This window comes from Mustela nivalis (assembly GCF_964662115.1).
Source record: "Mustela nivalis genome assembly, chromosome: 12".
In the NCBI taxonomy this organism is placed as follows: domain Eukaryota; kingdom Metazoa; phylum Chordata; class Mammalia; order Carnivora; family Mustelidae; genus Mustela; species Mustela nivalis.
The window spans coordinates 46,455,619-46,461,618 of NC_139031.1; the positions used below are offsets into that span (position 1 = coordinate 46,455,619).

General features: G+C 45.1%; 1 long non-coding RNA gene across 1 annotated transcript in view; it reads right to left on the reverse strand.

Moving 5' to 3' along the window:
* LOC309845356 overlaps positions 1–5,745 on the reverse strand; it is a 40,565-nt gene extending 34,820 nt beyond the window's left edge. The window contains exons 1-3 of the long non-coding RNA XR_014301229.1: positions 5,577–5,745; positions 2,707–3,261; positions 199–319 (exon numbers count right to left, since the gene is read on the reverse strand). This is a non-coding gene — a long non-coding RNA (uncharacterized lncRNA). The remainder of the gene's footprint in view (positions 1–198; positions 320–2,706; positions 3,262–5,576) is intronic.
* Between the last annotated feature and the right edge of the window lie 255 nt (positions 5,746–6,000).

Sequence of the window (6,000 nt, forward strand, 5' to 3'; positions counted from 1 at the left end):
CTCACAGCTCCAGAAGGAGTGCAGTCCTGACAACACCTTGCTTCTAGGCCAATGAGACCAGTTTGGGATTTTTGACTTCCCAAGCTAGAAATAATAAATTTGTAGTAATTTGTTACAGCAGCAATAGGAAACCAATACAACTACTTTCATATCTTGTGGAATCCCATGCAACCATTACAAAGAAGGACAGACACCTACCTATTTTCCTATGGAAAGATCTCCAAGGTATATTATTAAATGAAAAAAAATCAAGGTCCAAGACAGTGTGTATATTGTGGTCCCTCTTGGTTATTCAAGATATGCACATGGGCCTGTATTTCTGGAAAGCAAAGCAAAACTTAGTAGTAGCAGTTGCCTCTGGGTGGGGGCGCACAGGAGAAGGGCTGGTCTGTCTTAGAAAGGAGACTGACATTTCACAGTGTGCTTCTCCAAACTGGAATATATTTTGAGAATTGTCGCCTGGTAGAAAATCCATTCCCACACCAAATTCTCTGGGGGGACAAGATGAAGAAACAAGACCAAACTCTCCTGGCACTTTGCAGGTGTGTCCTGCTCAACTTCAGGGAAGAGGAGATAAATACCATCCCCTGACGCCAGCGACAAGCTGCTGGGTGTGAGAACCGCTCTCGTGTGCTCCAGAGTAGCTAAACTTGAAGGTCAGATGGAAGCTGAGAGAAGGCGGCCAAGGTCACGGTGGGAAGAAAAAAAAAAAAAAAAACAGACACGAACTCCATGTCCAGAATTAGACCATTCAGAAGGAAGATATCATACTTCTTTCTTAAAGAATGTGGAGAACAAAGTGTCAGAAGGCAAATTCAGTTTTGTGAGCTGGCAACCTAGGCCAGGAAATCTAAGGTAGTTAGATAAAATCGAAGCTGGGTCTAATTATTTAGCGTGAACTGCAGAGAAAAGGAAACAGTTCACGATCACTCCTGCACACTGGCGAGGTTAGTGCCCAAGGTGAGCAAACCGTCCTACCCGGTCTGGGGGGCCTCTCTCAGCAGGAGCCGAGCTCCTCTCTCTGTGGGGAGGGACCTCGCTTGGCCCTGTGGAGCCTGGGGGACACCCTGAGTGATGTGACCCCAGGAGGAAGGGGCCCCCTGTGTGGGATTGCTGATGGGAGTTAGCTCTGGAAAATATGAAGGAATGGATTTTCGGGTTAGATTCCTGGTATGAAGAAAAAGCCCATAGGTCTGACATCAGTTAGTGAAGTGAAGTGATGATGACCCCTGATCCTTGGGATCCAGGACTTCTCAAAGCAGAGGAAGAAAAGGAAAGAAACCTCTAGGTCCTAAAAGCACACAAGAACAGTTACTTAATGCTTGAATCCTTTAATTGTTCTAAACCTCAGTTTATCTGTAAATAGGAATAAATAATGAACTTCTGTGGTGAAGGGTAACAGAGCTGGTCACTGTGCTCGGCAAATACTGTAGCGCTCATTCTGTTCTGCGCATAGTACTCTACCAGCTCCCCTAGTACTCTACAAGGTCCCTTAATCTCCAGGATGGCGCCATCAGGCAGCGTCATTATTTCTCCCATTTTTCAGATGGAGAAACTGAGGTACAGAGCTTTCAAGCAACTTGCCATGGTTATTCAGGAATTCAGGAGCAGAAGCAGGACTTGACCATACCTAGGCAATTTGGCATTACAGATTTCATGCTTCTCCCCTGAGCCATCCACCTCTTGTAGTAGGTGGGGAAAAATAATGGCTGCCATGTAAAGGGACCATTATTTAGTCCCATCTTATGCATCAATAAACCAAAGTTTAGAAGGATCAAGTGATCCAAATGCTCAGTAGTTGTGCTACTGTGACCCGATGTGTGGAGATCAGGTGCCCCCACTGAAGGGATTCTGACAAATGCCACTAGTCCATCTGCCCCAGGGACAGGTCCACCCATCCCAGTGTGGCTGTCGGTGCTGGTGGGAGTCAGAGAGAAGGGGTCACCTAAGCATGCCTGAAAAGATGGCAGATCCCGGGACAGCCCTAGGTGTTCTGTGTTGCTGGGACACCCCCTGGATGGGTCTGATGTGGCTCTGGGACAGGGGCCAAAGCAGAGTAGCAGCACCATATGGGCACAGAGACCCTACAAAAGCCACAAGACTCTTTGGGAGCCTGGGTGGCTCAGTCAGTTAAGCATCTGCCTTCAGCTCAGGTCATGATCCCAGGGTCCTGGGGTCAAGCCCCGTTCAGCGGGAAGCCTGCTTCTCCCTCTCCCTCTGCCCCTGCTTGTGTCCCCTCTCTAGCTGAGTCTTCCTCTGTCAAATAAATAGATAAAACTTAAAAAAAAAGCCCTAGGACTCTTTAGGTGAGGCCGCCAGGGGCCAATGCTGAGACACCAGGAACTCAAGCCATTATAAGGCCCTTAGCAATTCCTGGTCTTGTTTGGGTCAGAAGGAGAAGAGACGTGGGATCGGGAACACAGAATGAGCACCTCCTTCCTCATCAGCCCTCTGCCAGTACCTTAGCATGGTGGCCTGGGGAGGCACCTGCTCGCGGTGGCATTGCCATCTATCACACCAAGGGGGCTCTTTGAGTTCAATGTAGTTCATAAAGCTGGCTCCAGCTCAGCTTCAGAAACCACAAAAGAATGAAAAGTTTAAAGCTACAATATTGCCAAAATGACAGCAGTACTAAGGGGCATAGAACAGGTCATTAATTTAATAACTGGCAGAATATAGAAAATATTCATTTGGAAATAGGCTCACCTATTTGCCAGGCTAGTAGGTCAGACTTGCTTAAGTTTGAACCCATTTCTTTCTTCTTCTCTTTCTTTCTGTCTTCCTGCCTTAATCTTGAGTTTGCTTCAGAGTTGTGCATCTATAAATTGCTTCTGGAAGTTGGTACTTTACGAAGATGTTTCGGGATGTGGTTGACCTGCTGTGTGATCTAGAACCATTTCCTCTTGGTGAACACTTTATTTTTATGAATCAAATGATGGTATGGGGAAACAAAATAAAAGGGGGAGTGGAGTGGAGGGGAGTCTCTAGTTTGAGGAGGAATGATGCCCTCCACCACGAGCCCATTGTTCTCTCACAATGGCAGTGATAGTTCCACTAGTGTTAGTGTAGAGGTGGGGAAGGAATGCTAGAAAACCGTTCCTAGGGATGCTGGTGGCTCAGTTGGCTAAGTGTCTGTCTTCGGCTCACGTCATGATCCCAGGGCCCTGGGATTGAGTCCTGCATCAGGTTCCTTGCTCAGCGGGGAGCCTTCTTCCTCTGCCTGGTGCTCTCCCTGCTTGTGTTCTCTCTCTTTCTTGCTCTCTGACAAATAAATAAATAAAAGCTTAAAAAAAAAAAGGAAAAAAAAAAAGAAAGAAAACCATTCCTAGGCCAAGCCAGGTGAGAAAGGCAGATACCGTGGGGTGTCTGTAGGCTGATAACAGAATAATTTACACCTGCCAGAAGATCTTGATATTTAGATTCAGGGGGCCTGATTAAACAGGGGGGCCTATAAGATCCAGTGTAGAGGCAGGAGAAAGCCTCATATTTGTTCCAGCTTATTGCTGCGGCTCTCTCCTCGCTACCATGACAACAGGCTGAGAGCTCTGTTGTGCAAACTCTTAGATCTCAACCCTTGATTCTACCCTGTGGACTTCCCAATACTACCTTGGAGGAGGAGGACCTGCCCTGCCACTCACTCCCAGGTTTCATAATGCATAATTCAGCTTGGTGGAGCCTCTAAAACTTAATCTTTCAATATCCAGGCCAGGGAACCTGAATGAGTTGTACCCATCTCAGTTGTATGGCTTCTGTTCAAAGACAATTGTAAAATGTTGAGCAAATCAAATAAAGGATTATACCAAATGACTATTTAGAATACCAGAGTTGCATTTGACCATGAGTAATGGAAACCAGAGAAGCAGTGGTTATGTAATATGGGAATTAATTTTGCTCCCAAAATGAGAATTTCCAAGTAGGCAGTACAGAGCTGATATGACTGTTCTAGGACATCATCCTAGAGTATGACCCTTATCCTCATGTTCATAAGATAGCTACTGGAGCTCCAGCTATCACACTGAGCGCTTGGAAGCAGAGAGAAAGAAAAACCAAGTGAAATTGGTGCCCAGTGGTTGAATCAGTAAGGTTGTTTTTATTGTTTGTTTGTTTTGTTTTGTTTTAAGATTTATTTATTTATGGGTGGGGAAGAGAGCAAGCAACAAGCCAGGGGGAGGGGCAGGGGATCTCACGCAGACTCCCTTCTCAGTGCAGAACCAACTCCGGGCCCAATCCCAGGACCCTGGGATCATGACCTGAGCTAAAACCAAGAGTCATACACTTAACTGACTGAGCTACCCAGATGCTTCTAGTCAGTATGGTTTTTAAGAAGCTTTCCAAGAAGCTCCATCCAACAACCTCACTTATATTTCAATAGCAAGAACTTAGTCATATGGCTACTCTGTGTGCGAAGGAGCCTGGGAATGCTGGGTTTAATCAGGACACACTGCTTCCCTTGACAAAAGGTGAGAACAAACACTGGGTAGGTAGTTGGGAATCTCTGCCACAAGATGTCTGTAAACAGATACAAATGTGAATTGCTGGGCCTCCTGGGCGGCTCAGTGGGTTAAGGCCTCTGCCTTCAGCTCGGGTCGTGGTCCCAGGGTCCTGGGATCGAGCCCCACGTCGGGCTCTCTGCTCGGCAGGGAGCCTGCTTCCTCCCTCCTCTCTCTGCCTGTCTCTCTGCCTACTTGTGATCTCTGTCAAATAAATAAATAAAATCTTAAAAAACAAAACAAATGTGAATTGCTAGAAACGATCACATAGAGAGCAGAAGCAAACCCACAGAAGCAGCCAGAAATTCCAAGGTTTGTTCATTAGCTTTAGAAGGCTGGCAGATAGCACTGACAGATAATACCACCAATCTAGCATCTATGAAAGCCTACACAATAGGAGGTGAATGACATTAAATTGGGAACAAAGAAATCAATTCATGGGGTTGTCACCCCTACTCCAAGGATGGCACCCATGAAAGAGGTCTTGCAGTGTAAGACTAAATGAGGTACTACTACTTGAATGAGCCTGCAGAGTTTTATCAGTCTGAATGTTTGTTTGTTTTCAGTAAATACATATTTAAATAAGACTATTATGTCAGTTAAATGTATATCAAGTCTCTCCACCATTTCCAAATAAACCCTTCCGTGTCTTACAAGTTGGGGCCGCAGGTTAGTTAAGCCTCAGGTGATTGCTTTTTCAGAAAACTGAAACATTCTTTCAATCAGCAATTAACAATTACCAAATATTAGTGGAGATCTTGTGAAATCTTACTGCCTGTTTCATCCACATTTACTAAATAATTTCATGTAATGGAATATTTTTAACTGGCAGCCACTTGGGCAGAAAACAACCATATTCTTGCTGTTTCCCACCCCGTCACCATCACACACACACACACACACACACACACACACACACACACACACACTGCCTCCTCCAGCCCCTAGATATAATCAGAGACATTTTGACGGAGCGCGGAGTTATTCCTACTTCACAGAGAATACTTTAGAACTAGCACTAACTCAGACCCTTGGGTTATACTTGTACTTTTTATAACTTAATTAAGATAATTGAAATGTATTTACCTTCAAATCATCACCCCAAATTGCTCTGCTACTTGAATTATGATGCTTTTGTGTGTTTCTGGGTATGTGGATACCTTTTCCTAGTATGTCTTATGCTGCCAGCAACCTTTATATTTGCTGTTTGGAAACTGCTGTGCTCTGGTAAAATCAGAACATCTTGTTTATTAGCCTGTGGGTAGAGTAAAAGTAAAAAGCTCTGAGAACTTTCAAACATTGATGTTGAACATGCAAACTGGTAAATCTGCTTTGGAAGATGGTTTGGCAGAATATTCTAAAACTGAACTTAGGCATCATCATTGACCATACTCCTGTCTATCAACCTAGTGATTGCTTCATTCACATCCCCATGTGAGGACGACTCCAGCCCTCCTTCCCTTATTTGGGCCTTGTTGACACCCCCCTCCAGCAGTGTCCCTCCCATCAG